Source organism: Orussus abietinus, unplaced genomic scaffold (genome assembly GCF_000612105.2).
Source record: "Orussus abietinus isolate OABI.00-Male unplaced genomic scaffold, Oabi_2.0 scaffold5, whole genome shotgun sequence".
NCBI classification, from domain to species: domain Eukaryota; kingdom Metazoa; phylum Arthropoda; class Insecta; order Hymenoptera; family Orussidae; genus Orussus; species Orussus abietinus.
Genome location: NW_019394929.1, coordinates 2,517,059 through 2,530,590, shown reverse-complemented (window position 1 = coordinate 2,530,590; position 13,532 = coordinate 2,517,059). Strand labels below are relative to the sequence as shown.

General features: G+C 52.5%; 1 protein-coding gene across 4 annotated transcripts in view; it reads right to left on the bottom strand.

The window, feature by feature from the left end:
• LOC105701191 (protein tincar) overlaps positions 1-13,532 on the bottom strand; it is an 89,915-nt gene that overhangs the window by 27,727 nt on the left and 48,656 nt on the right. The window lies entirely within an intron of this gene.

Here is a 13,532-nt window from a genome sequence, read left to right as displayed (position 1 = left end):
GAAAACGCGAGATTCGCCTTTAGAAATTATTCGCGTCCCCTTCGGTTCGCAAATCCTACTTTGCAAATCCGAGCTGCGGCGAGGATATCGTCCTGCATCTCAAATATCTTAATTTCTGCAGGCTAAATTAACGGAGCGTTCCTATAAATCTCAAAGTGGTCCGAGAAGGCTCCAGCCTCATAACCGAGACGGTCGCGACGGTCTCAAATTTCTCACGCAGAGAGGCTAAGAAAAGGAAGAAAAAGGACGGGGCGTAAAAAGGCATCGGGAAGGCAAACTGACGGAAGCACATCGAAATGGAAGTCGTTCCTGAATTCCCTGCTCAGCCTTTCATCTTCCTCGCGACCGGGAAGCATATCTCGATCCGAGTGCATCTTATTCGCGAGTAAAAGCCAGCTCTCGCGGATTTTCGAGTTTCCTCGCTCTCCACGGATCAAGGAGGGCCCGGAAAAGCGGGGAACGCGAAATGGAAGAAACACTTTGCAGGGTCGAAACGAGTGATTCTGCCGAAAACCCCGAAGTGGCGAGAGTGGGTGCGCCGAAAAATATTCCCCTCGTGGAGCTCCAAACCTCAACCACCCAAACGCATTATTCTCAGCAGCGTTCGAAGATGAATGCATCGATGCATCTACCTGTGGCGACGGCTTGTCTGGTATCAGGAATTTTCCCACAGCCGAATGAGAGGCAGACCTCGCCCAGGGTGACGCCCTGATGCACCCTGAAGAGTCGGTCTCGCGATCGTTAACGACCGAGGAAATAACGACTTCGCTTCCGTGTCTTCGAGAAAACCGCGTTTGCTTTTCGGGAGTTCTTGAATCCCCTTCCGGGCAGTGGGCTCAAAAAGAGTCCGCTCTTATTTCGGATGAAAACTTCTCCGGCAAGGATTTCCCGTCCACCGAATTTTTGTTTCTCTTGCGACGTCGGACATACCTCGACCAGGAGGATTTTTCTTACTTTCTTTCTGCCAAACTCATGACGTAAAACTAGCCGAGTTAATTAGAGGGAGGGCGTAGCCCCGGCAAACCGGACGCGATTTTCCTTCTTCGTTCCGGACTGGGGCGCGCGGAAAACCGCAAGCTCCCTCTCGCGTATTTTCCGAATTTCCAAAAGGAGCCGGTCACAAAGGGAAAGATAACACCTCGCCATTAGCCCGATTAACGTTTCGCGTTACATTCAGGGGCTCGACATTGGAGAAGTTTAGGGGCGACTTTGTTGGGCCACGGCCAGGGTGTCGCGCGTGGGATCTCGGCTCACTTTTTACCCGAGCTTCCGAAAAAAAAAAAAAAAAGAAAAACCAAGCAGGCGAAATTACCTTCCCTTAATGGCGCCTCCTTTTCATCCCGGATCAAAGAGATCTAACGAGCGCCAATAGCGCGAGGATTTTAAGAAACCTACCCCGAGGCACGAGGGGAAACTTTTCAGCCTCGAATTTACCAGGATTTCAAGATTAAGGCGGCTTTAGAGGCACACCTAGCGGAGGGAAAAAGTTATTTAACGCGATTTTTCGACGCTCTGAATTATTCATAATTTTTCATTAAAATTATTTTGTTACGCTGCGGAATTCGAAATGCGAGAGATCCAGGAAGTCGCTGGTTTTGCTTAACAATTCGCGTCGTTATTTAAGCGAAACGCATGTTCATCGGGTAGCGTACATGTTTATTCCGCTAATTTCCGGTGCGAGGCAATACAGGCGAAATGGCTCGGTCTGGGGCAAAGTTAGATTGAATTTTTTTTACCCCCCTACCGCCTCGTATATTTTTGAACTTGTAAGGTGGGGCGAACGACTCGGTAAATTATTGGAGGATGATCGATCGAGGACCGAGTGGGTAGATGGAGCTGCCAAATCGGCACAAAAAACTGTAATTAATTAGGAGGCCTCCGGGATCCCCGTACGTCGGGGCGGGATCGTAAGTAACTGCTTTCAGAGGGCTCCTTTCATGGGGGGAAACGAGTTTCTTTTTTCCGCGGATAAAGCTTCGGAAAAACTGCCCTTTTATTCTCGTTTCCTCGATACCAAAGAGCCCGAAGGCTCGCGCCGAGCGTTGCCGACGCCCTAAGGAGCGAAATTGCATTCGCATTTAATTTCCAGGGGAAAATGCGCATATTCCAGGTTTAAATGATGTTTACTCCAGTTTTCGTTATTTCCATATTGAGCAGGGGCAGCCTCCGCCCGAGGGCGACCCCTGTGGGAGGATAATTCGAGGGGAAATTCGCGTAATTATTTGACGAGAAACCAACCGATAGCGATTCGCCAATTTCTCCTATTTCGCAAAAATACGGGAGCAACGTCGCGTACCCCTTTCAAGGGGGGATATTTTCAGCGGACGTGGATTCCTCGTTAGAGAACATTTCTGGATTTATTTGGAAAGCCGAAATTCCATCGAGGGTGGAGGAAAAATTAGCGGATCGCAATTTATTCGCGAAGGGTGAATAATGTCGGAGAGGGAGGGCGGGCCCTAGCGATAGCTCTCATTGTCGGGATATTTCGGGGAAAAAATCCGTGATTAATTGGCAGGAGGTCTCTCCTGATATGCGGTGGCATCGCGAAGTGTCGCTCCGATGAAATATGACCGGAAAGAGTTTGGAATGCCGCCATCGTACACCCGAAGGAGCGGAGAAAGTTCGAAAGCAGGGAAAGCTCCGGTTAAAGCGAACCGAGCTGCCGGCTTGTCAGAGTTTTGCCGAGCTTGCAGACCCTCTCCTCATTCAACCTTTCCCCGTTTCTTTTTTTTTCTCCCACCCCCCTCGTGCGAGTGGCGCTTCTCGTAATTTCTACGCTAAGGTCGAGTGGTGGAGGGAAATTATTTTGAAAAGTTCCCCGGGGGAATTCGCCCCTGGCATTGAAAACGGACCGTTCTCGGGACTGCCACGTTTCGCTTATCAGCGCTTGCAGGGGATGATCGAGGATTTTCCGGATAATTATTTAAATAACACTTCACCGGGGAATAAAAATTATTCGTACGGTCGGGAGAATGAACTCCGGAATGAGGACAATTTCTTGAATCGGGGAAGCGTGGAATGATCCTCCTGGAGGTTGGAGGTAAAAGGGAAGGTCGGGGATTATTGGATTAAACACATCACGAGGACATCTCGTGGTGCAATTTCTCTGATCGAGATAACGCGCAAGCACTTTTTACTCGGTTAACTCTCGATGCAGACGTAGACGTTTTCAGTGGCGGAACAAACTCCGAACATTCTCCTGTAAAAAAAAAAACGCTGTTTGGCTTTCCACCCTTGACACGTACGCGCGGACGTGTCACTTCTTTCAGATCCGGCTTGACGCTTATCGCGCGTCATTTTTCGACATTTCTCGTGACGTGCAGCCCTCGTTTTCGAAAAATTGCCGCAATCGAAAAGTCCGGTTTCCGGGATGAATCCGTGCCCACTTGCGTTTCCGCGGCGGAGTGGCCCGGTTATTTCAGTGTGGCCCCAGGGCGCGATTTACGCAAGGAGGGTTGCTCGCCAAGGGAGGAACGCCGATGCGTGTTCCACGCAAGAAGTTCGGGGTGGCATTGTTCGGGGTGCTTTACTTACGGCACCCATTCTTCAACGCGTTTCCCTAGCTAGGAACCCCCTGGTTTGAATAATCCAAGCTACCACGCCAAACCGTTATAGCGAAGAGTCATTACGATGTCAAAGTGATTTTTAGGCAATATCCAAGAATAAAAAAATTGGTACCACTCGGTGCATTCGGCACGACGTATTGTCGACGGTGGAGTCGTATTTATCGGGAGCGATTAACTCGGGGCCTTTATCGCAGGCCGGAAGAGAAGCACCCGTTAACCTCTCCCCGTAGTTCGAAGGGCTGGAAGAGGGACAACGGAGGGCCGTAGTCGAGAACCCTAGAATTATCACGGAGCGGCACCCCCGGCAAGAGGGTGGCCCCGCACCCCCTGACGACCTGTAACTCTCGTTTGTAAGACCTCCTCGTTCGTAACCGCCCTCGCCCTGTGTACATTACTTACCACGTCTAATATATACGCGGAGCGAAGCGAAACGTTCGGGACGTGCCGCGAATAAACGCGGATACCGGTCGGTAAATATATTTACATAAATATCGGAATTCCAATTCTCCCGGAATTTGATAGCCAATAAAGAGTTCCGGAAGGTCTTTTTCACTTTTCGCCCCATGATGGAGGTTCCGGAGAAAAGGGAGCCCGCTTAAATCCGAGGGAGGTTTATTTAGAAGATCGGGGAGTCCTCGAGAGAAGTCCATTTCCAGGCGGAGACAGAGGCGGTTCCGTTTAACGGAGGGAGGAAAGGAAAAGTGGCGCTTGTTTGTATCAGGGAGGATATAGCGAGTCGATGCCGTGCCGGGAATAAATGTTTCTCCCGTCCATCGGATAAATTGCGGAGATAACCTTAACCCCGGCTCCTAGTTTCCGAGAGCGTCGGAGGATCCCAGGAGCGTCGGGCGGTCTTTGACGATGCGCAAGACGCGAAAGCTCGCGTTCGCCGAAAGCGTTTAGCAGCGGAGCGGTCGGAGGGATCCGTTGGAATATTAAACGCGGCGTTTCTTCGCGATCTTCGAGATCCTATTAGCTCCAAAGACCCTCCCCTGGGAAGAGACCCGATGGAACCGGTCGCACGGTTCTGGCCATCAAAGAGGACGGCCGATGATCGCTCAACGGGAAAAGCTCTCGCGAGACTCGATACGGCTGCAAAGGGACTCCCAGAGGGTCCACTCGAAATCTGGTGATACGACCGAGACCCTTCTGTACGTTTACTTACACACCCCTGAAATTTTAAATTTTCAAAGTAATTACTTCCTTAACTCGTCCGTGCCCTCCGACAGCCGGACTCGTAGATACCCTTCCACGAGCGTTGCCCTTTCGAGTGTCCTCTTAATAAATTTCTCTTGCAGGAATATTCCGACGCGAAAGAAGGCCTATCGGGGCTCGCGACAATGGCGACTATCGCGAGCAGGCCGATCGAGCTTCCCCGGGATAAATCCAGCGGAAACGCGTCCGGGTAAATCGCGACGTCGGACAACGGTAAGTCGATTGCGTATCGCCGCGATACGTTACGTGCATCGCGCATTGCGTGCACCGTGGGGGCACTTTCAGGTGAGGCGATGCATTACCGCGTCGCCCACGGTGCAATAATTCCATCGGCGAATGGTCGATCGCGCGTTGTATCGGTGCGGCGTCGCGATGCCGCGCGTCGAGAGCGATTTCAGGCCGGTGCTATCTGGGCGCAGCCGTTCGTCTCGCTCGCGGTGTTATTTGCTCGGGTGGTCCTTCTCGCACCTCCTGGATCGCCCTTCGCCCTCTCTCGCTCGCGCTCCCTCGAACGATCCGCACCTTCGCTCCTTCATCCGATCGGCAAACAGCCGCGACGAGGATCGATTAATGCCGCTCTCGTCGTTCCGGGACATTTGAATTCCAAAATGGATTTCCAAGCCCCGCGATTGGCACGTCTCTCCCGATCGTCAGGATTCCTCGCGGGGCCTGCGAATTCCCGAGATAAGGCTCTCCCACCCCCGAATGGAAAGCAGGAAGAGAGTGCGCTTTTCGCTCTCGCGGATTATTCCCTCGCAGGTCTTGCCGGAGAGTCGCCCCTTTGCTCCGCGACGTGTCAATATTTGGAGGAAATCATGGAACGGGCCGGATAATTATGCGATCCGCGGTGAGTACGATTTGTCGGAGCTCGTATCGGCGCGAAACGTCCTCGCCGTCGTTAAAGCGTTAAGGGCGAAAGGGTACAGTTCCGACGCTTCTCTTCGCCACCCTTGGTCGGTGAACGGTGCAATGTACAGGTACGACCGCGGACCGGCGAGGGGCGGACAATCCCGTAAAACGGCATTACGAATGCAAATCATAGTTCAGGGCAAAACGGAATAGAAAACGGGAATTAACGGCCGCGCAACGCAATTCCGTTTTCCGCGAGATCGATAGGTCGTTACGGGGAATTGAATGGCGTGCCGCCCCGAGAATGGCAATTTTCTCTTTGAGGTGCAACCGCGTTGTCACCCGTGTGCGCGTCGACGCGCGCCATGGATGCATCGGGGTGCCCCAGGGATGCGCCAAGGTGCATCCCGGGCACGGCGCGATACGCGACCCTTTTCGTCCGCGCATTCGCGACGCGTGCACTGCGTACGTGTCGCGCCTGTTCCGGACAAGCGCTCGAAACGCACTTTGGCGGAAAAATAAATAGGAAACGGGGAAAGAGGACACCGAGAGAATAGGAGGGAGAGAGAGGGGAGACGTCGAATAGAGAAACGCGGGGGCGAAGATAGAGGAGCTCTCCGGGCGACGTGACGGGGACGTATCGAAAATCGAAGGCCTCCCAGACGACGGGGTGCAAAACACTCGGCTTTTCCAAGTCGCGCCCGAAAAGCTCTCCTGATGCTTTTTAAGGCGCTGTCGATGATGTTTAGGTCGACGGGGTTGTTTAAAAGGGTTAGGCCATTTGGAACGATTGTGACCCTCCTGGATATCGAACGAGAACAATGTCACTTCGGATATCGGGTTCTTGACGGGATTTTGGAATCCTACGTCGGATGTCTGATTTTTGCGTCCATGGAAGCACTCGCCTTGTTTAATTTTTTTTTTTTTCTAATTATTTCTCCCTGTGGCATTATTCACGGAAGGGCATTCAATGTGACGCACGCTGGAGCGATCTGGAACAGGGTAGGTACTTTCTCCTCAGAGCGAAGGCAAATACGGTGGATGAACCCACCCCTTCTCTCGTTTCCGGCAAGGATTATTTCATTAGGCGTCCTCGTGGTTATTAGTTTTAATGCAATTTCTCGTCCGCCGCGAATCGCCTTAATGAGGAGGACGCGACTCGCGTTTTTCGCGAGCCACCCCCGTGCTTCCGGTAGTCGCCCTCTCGGCTTAATATCCCCGCGTTAATTTGCCCCGTTTCGTTCACCCTTGCGTTGTCGGAAACGACATTGACATCCCTTTCCGAGCCGAGGGACGTTGCATGCGTTCCTTTTATCGACGTCGTTTTCTGCCGCGACGCAACTCGCCATTCCGTAATGACTCCGGTAATCAGATATTTTTTCCAACCCTCCCCGGCATTTAACCCCCCATTTGGCATTTACTCCCTCACGAGGCGAAAGGACGATGTCAGGACCCCTTGTAATTATGAAACCTGGAGACCCTCGATTTTTCGAAAAGCGATCCAATGGCGAAAATGAGTCGTTATCTCCGGAAAGTAATATATTCGTTTACTCGCGGGATTTGATTTCGACAGAAGTCTGTTGCACCCTCTCGCGCTTTCCCTTTATTTGCGTCAATTTCTGTGGCAGGAACTTAGGAGGCTCGTAATGATGTGTACTTTCCGCCCTCGTACGAGACGACGGCGAGACCGTCTCTTAACGAGTCGAGTTCACCTCGTCATTATCCTTGCGTCTTACGGACACAAATCCCTAACTCTTCCGGGATTTTTCATTAAACGCGATGCCGGCATCCTCCACGTCACGGCTTTACTCCGGGCGGCGAAATGAAAGCTCCGGAAGAGGATTAATTGTACCCAGGGCTTAGGAATTTAACGACGGTCTGCAGAAATTCCTGAGAAATTCCTCCTGCGCGAAACTAATTACGCGCGGCTTTCATAACAGCTCGAAGATGCCGAAGATGGCCTCGTTATTCAAGGTTCCTGGAGCTTTTCTCATAATTTCTTTCCTTACTATTAATTTTTTCTTCGAGCGCATTGCCCGTGGGATTATGAATTACGTCGGCAGAGGATGGGGCCATGAACTATCCATTACACCTGATTAATGATATCGGCCCAACTTCGCTGGCCCCTCGGAATGATCGGTGAGATCGAGCACAGGTGCTTGTCTTAAATCTTCCTGCCGTATCTCTTGAAGTTCCCGGTCGGAAAGGGTTGTAGAAACCCGGGAAACAAAGCCTGCGATCCAAGCGGGAAATTTAATTGAACGGGTTAGCTCGTTATGACCGAAATTACCATGGGGAGTAATTTTCCCGAACGGGTCGACGCGACGCCGATTACGCCGTACGTGGGTCGTCGAATCGGAGGTCAATGGGTATTTGACCGAATCATTTTGGCACGAACGAGACTCATCGCTTAAATTATCCGGAAAGTGCATTAGGGCGGCTCTTGCGAGAAGTTCAAGGCTTGAGGTTCAAGGTTCGCCGACGAGTCGGTCGGCGGAAACGCTTCCATAAACTCTTCCCCCAGTGGAGAAAGTCGAACAACGTCGAGAAATAATTAATCTCGCGGAGAGATTAATAACCGTGCGGATTTCTTTCGCGAATCGTCATTACCCCATCTAAGGGAGCGCGGGAATGAAATTCCGCGAAAGTCGGCGGGTAATGAAAAAAGTAAAACAATCCCTTAGTTTACCTCTGGCGGGCCGTTTTATTACCGGGGAATTTTCTGCATTCAATGAAATGCAACTCGGGGACGGAAACAGGGAATTCCCCGCGGAATAAATCCTCCCGACTCCGTTACGGGGCGATATCTCTTATAAAAAACTGCCGTAAAGAAGCGCGCCGATATCTGCAACTGCGCTTAATACTCCCCTCGAAAGGGAAATAAAAATAAGCCTGGGGAACAAAGGGCGGGGAGGGGCGTTAAAAATACGACGACCCCTTTCCGTATATCCACGTTGACGTGGCCGGGAAAAATGCTGGACTTTTCGCGAAATTCCCTACCTCTCAGGATTTTTCCGCATGGTAAACAGTCGCGCGCGTATTATCAGTCAATGTAAAACTACCGAGTCGGGTAGTAACGACTTCGGCAACTTCGCCGGCCGTGTCGAGACCGACGTTAAATCCCACTAGCCGATTAACCGCCCCCGTTATACCATTACGGGGAACATCGCCGTATACCGTCCGCGTTATATCGGACTCGAAACTTCGCCTCGAACACCCGGTGTCTCGTTACGCGAGCGTAACCCTGGAATTCGTCCGAAACACCCTCGGAAGCCTTCGGTATATCACGGAAAACTGTTAAACAACTTTCGGATTATAATCCCAGTATACCAGTCGCCGAAGCTTCGCGGTTCTACTCGGAATATTTTATCGCACTTTCGATACGAGTTATTTTAAGGAGCTTAACCAACTTTCCTCGCCCCTGGCAATCTTCCGGGCACTTCGGAAAGTTATTCACCGAGGACGTAATGCGTAGTGGAATAAGGTAATGAAGACCCTGGACGGTATTACGGTGCATTAACAAAGGGTAGCACCCGTTCGGCACGGTTCCTGAATTGTCATCGATTCCGTGCATTTAACCGTCCCTGATAAGGGCCCGCAATGGCGGACTTTATTGACTCACCGGTGCCGTTATCGCGGACTCGTGATTTCGTTTCGCGCGATTTATAGGACCACGTTGGCATAGGCGTGTAGGGAATAACGCAAGGCAGTTTCACGGGACCGGGACGGGATAAACCATCATTCTATTTTTCTTTTTATGGACCGCCTTGCATACTCGTCACGTATGCGCTTCTCACGAGCGGGGAGGGGGTCCTCGAATCTGGCAGATAGCGGTCCCCGTTTCCGTAAGGATCTCACGAAGTGCGTTTCCTTCGATCCGCGGAAACTTTTTAGAAAAGGATTCCGAGCACGATCCAGAATTCCCCTCGTTCGCGATAAGGGGCCGACTTGGGGAGATTCGCGATTAGGAATTATTTTTATTTTGCATATTAACTCGATATGAAAAAAACAAAAAAATGGTTAAAGTTTCGTCGGACTCGTTGCGGGGCGATGGAATCGAGTCGGCGTGATATTCGCGTGATTACGTATTTGTATAAAATTTCCCATTGGACGGCAACGGGAATATCGAGCCGCGTTGCAATATCGGCATGCGCGAGTTTAGCGTGCAGCGATGCGAAGGGACAAAAACCGCATTTACCCCGAGGCTCGTTTCCGCGGGAATGTGCATTATCATCATTTACCGATCATCCTCGATATTGGCCGTTCGCGCGTCGAATATCCGTGGAAATCCGGCGATAAGACCGCTATTCAGCACTCTCGTGGTTAATCGCGGAAACTGGCAAGGCCGGCCAATACCTCTCGCCGCGTCTCGAGATAATGCCGATACTCGATAATACGAAACGATACGGAGACTCGGAAATAACCGCGACTTTGGTAAAGGCACGTACATTGGACGGCAGGTGACGAGGGGCCAAAGTGCGAGGACGTTTTGAAACACCGCCAAGGTCCTCTCGAGGAACCTTCGCGTAAAGAACCTTCCGACAAACGGCCTTAAACGGTCGATCGGTCGGCCATCGATCGTTTCATTAGGCGGAGGGCCGTCGGTATAAGCGGCGCCGCAAAAAAGCGCCTACGTGAGAGAAAAGTGCGCCGATAAGAGCCACCTAACCTATAAACTCTCGGGTGGTGAAGTCATTACCAGCCCCGTCCTTCCCGTCCCGACCGCGACTTCGATCGATTATGACATTTTTCCTCCCCCTCGCAGTAGGTGCACCCCGGCCTTGTTCGTGACCCACTGCAACTTGCTCGACATTTCGGAGAAAAGAGACCAATATCCCCGGAAGAAGTGGAAACGGTCCGGTCGTATTCAGACGGAGTTCCGGGACGCGTAAGAAGGAGGTGAAACGTCGGCGCCACGCGGTCTGGCGCGGCGTAATGCCCGCCGCGGAATGGCCGCACCCTACCTCCGACCGGCACCCCCGCAAATGTGCATTCGACTGCGGTAACATGAAGTCGTTTTTCCCACGACGCGGTTAATCGGGAACTGCGTAAATTATCCCGGTTAGTTTCTACTCGCGCTTTTCATCCCCGAAGATCTAACCCCTTTCGATGTTCAGCAGTTCTGGGCTCTGAATAGGGTTAATTCGAATTGGCTCGTTTTTCACGAGGCACCGGGGAGAGGTGAGCGATTCATTTCCGAGCTAGTCGAATCTCGGCTTTTCCGAGATCTTGATCTCTCGTGATCGCGCGTTCGCGTGCAGGGGTGAATTCGCGCGTGCACGCCCACGCACGCGGATGCTCGCAGAGGCCAAAGCTTTCGCACGCCCCCTCGAACGCGAGCTTTCGCGATGGCACCCCTTGACCGGACACCCCTCGGGTTAAAGCTCCTCTGACAAAGTCGGAGCCCCGGCGCGCTCGTATTTCACGATAGCTCGACATTACCCTGACGCGGAAGCTCGCCTATCGATCTGCACGCGTTCTCGCGAGCGTCAACATTGACGTAATTCGAGCGAATCTCAGGACATCTCCCCTCGTGGTTGACGCGAATTCCGGCCCCCTCGGTGAATCACCATGAAAGCTGTCAGGGAATTTCGGATTGCCACGTTTGGTTGCGTCAAACCTCTTTCCGTATCGTCCTACCAGCGTCCCCGAAAGTGGATAACGGAAGAGGCACGGAGGGAATTAGCGAGCTTCGAGTCTACCGAGTACGAGAAAACGCGATCGAGCTTGCGAGCTCCGAAAGCCGCAGGAACCCGAAAGTTACGCGCGAGCTAAGGAATGCGCGGATCTTCCCTCCCCACGCGGATTTTCCGCTAAATTTGAGATTTCCTGTCTGCGACAAACGGCTCGTGTAAAGGGTTTAAACGATCGTCCCTCTTCCCCAAAGACCCCTCCGCCGGTGCGTTCCGCGCTCCTCCACGTCCCGGGGTACGGGGACCGGGGAGCGGAAGTGGATTGCGTACGAGGAGTGTATGGAAGCGGCAACGGGATCAGGATTTAGGGGATTTCGGAAATCTCGAGGATACCCAGAGCTTCGAGAGCGAATCCGGTGCGCTCGGCTGCGTCGTAATGTCTTGCCGAGAGGTAACTCCGCGAAAATTGGGATCGATGTTTTAACGAAACGTTAAATTTACTAATAGCGAGGAAGAACCTACAACGACTCCGGCGAAGTCGTTCCTCTTCGGGAAGAAACCCTCTGGCGCATTTCCCGCCTCCAACGATAAAAGAGTAATGCAAGAGCATTACGCGGGAAGAGTGTAAAGAAGATGCGACAGGATCAAGATCCAGGGGCTCCTCGAGGTCTCGGAGTTCTCCAACTTTCAAGGGGGATTACATACTTCAAAACGACGGCCCGTCATGCCGCGAGTACAGCGACGGAACCTGCATCCGGTCGCGGAATCCCGGATGCAAGTTTTACGGTCCCCGAGTGTCCAGAATTTTCATAAAAATTTGAAACTCTGCCCAGTTCGCGACAACCGCAGCTCGCGGGTGGAATTTAAGCGATCCCTCTTCGTCCCTCTTTTCCGTTCTTTCAAAGCGCCCCTTCGCGCGTCAGAAGAGCCCGCCGAGGGGGGAGGAAGCGGATCTCACGCGACGAGGTGGCAGGATCAGGGTCCAGAGGGTCTCCTGGATGGAGGACCTCGAGGATCTTCGACACCCGAAGGGGAATTATCGGGGCAAAGTGCGGAACACGCGTGTCACACTCGCGGGACGATCTCGCCGATTCCGGCGCCCTCGCTCCGGCGATTCGGAAATCCTCCGGCGCGGATTTCCGCATTGCCGAGAGCGGGGAGAGTCTCGACATTTTCCGAGGGTGGGCGCGATTATAACGGGGATGAAAGTTAGAGGGGTGCCATACGGAGAGTCGATCTCTCGTGAACGGGAAGGAAGTGCGAAGGAAGTGCTCGAGAGATCCAGTCGTCGATCGAGGGTGGGTCGCAAAATTTTCCATAGCTCAAGACCCACCCCGCCATTTTCGCTTGAATATTCTCCCTTCGATATAATAACCTCCTTCTGCAGATGTCACGCGATGCGCCGTTCTCCGGTTAATCGAGCACTCTCTTTTAATCCCCTAAGGACAAGTTACCTCTTTCCTCGGCGCACCCTCGCCTCCCCGATCAATCGCGCCGGCCTCCGTCTTCGTGCCATTTCCATGCCATTGTCCATTCCATCCCTCTGTCCGTTCCCCGGGCTCTTCATCGCCGGAGACAAGAACCTTAAAGATCCCGGCACTTGCGAGCGTAATGGCTCCTTCGAATTGCCTCCACGTCGCATCGAGTAACGAGGTACAAGCCGCACGAGAGGCGCGGAATTGAACGAGGGTTTCCTCCGTTCTTCTCTGTCTCCTCCTTCGGCGCATTTTCCTTCCCCTCCCCGTTCGGGAAACCGCCGTGGGAGCTACCTAGCCGCGGAATAAACCCATACTTTTCTTTTGTCTATCCCGGTGTATAAGGAAACCGGGGTGGTTGCTTGTCTGAGATGATTACTCGAGCACCGCTTCTGCACCGGCGCTATTACGGCTCCTCGGGTATTATTGCGGGGAAGCTCGGTTGATACTTTGCTAGCTCGGAGACATAGATGCGGTCTAGATCCCGTCGCGGGGGGCGATCCGAGAAAACGGATGAAAAATGAAAACCAAGGCGAAACCCTCCCCGAGTCCCGTCGAGCCCCTCTTCGGGGCGCTCCGCTTCGTCGTCGTTGCCGCGAAAAGATTGCTCCCCGAGGAGCACGCTCGTGCCTTTGTTTAACCCTTGATTTATGATCCGACCCCGAACTAGCATCTATCAGTCCGCTAATTACGAGGGGAAGCAGCTTTTTAATTTTTTCTCCTATTTTTTATTCCATCACGAGTCGAGGTCGAGACTCGCTAATGGGGTGGGACTCGGGAGGATTTCTCCATTC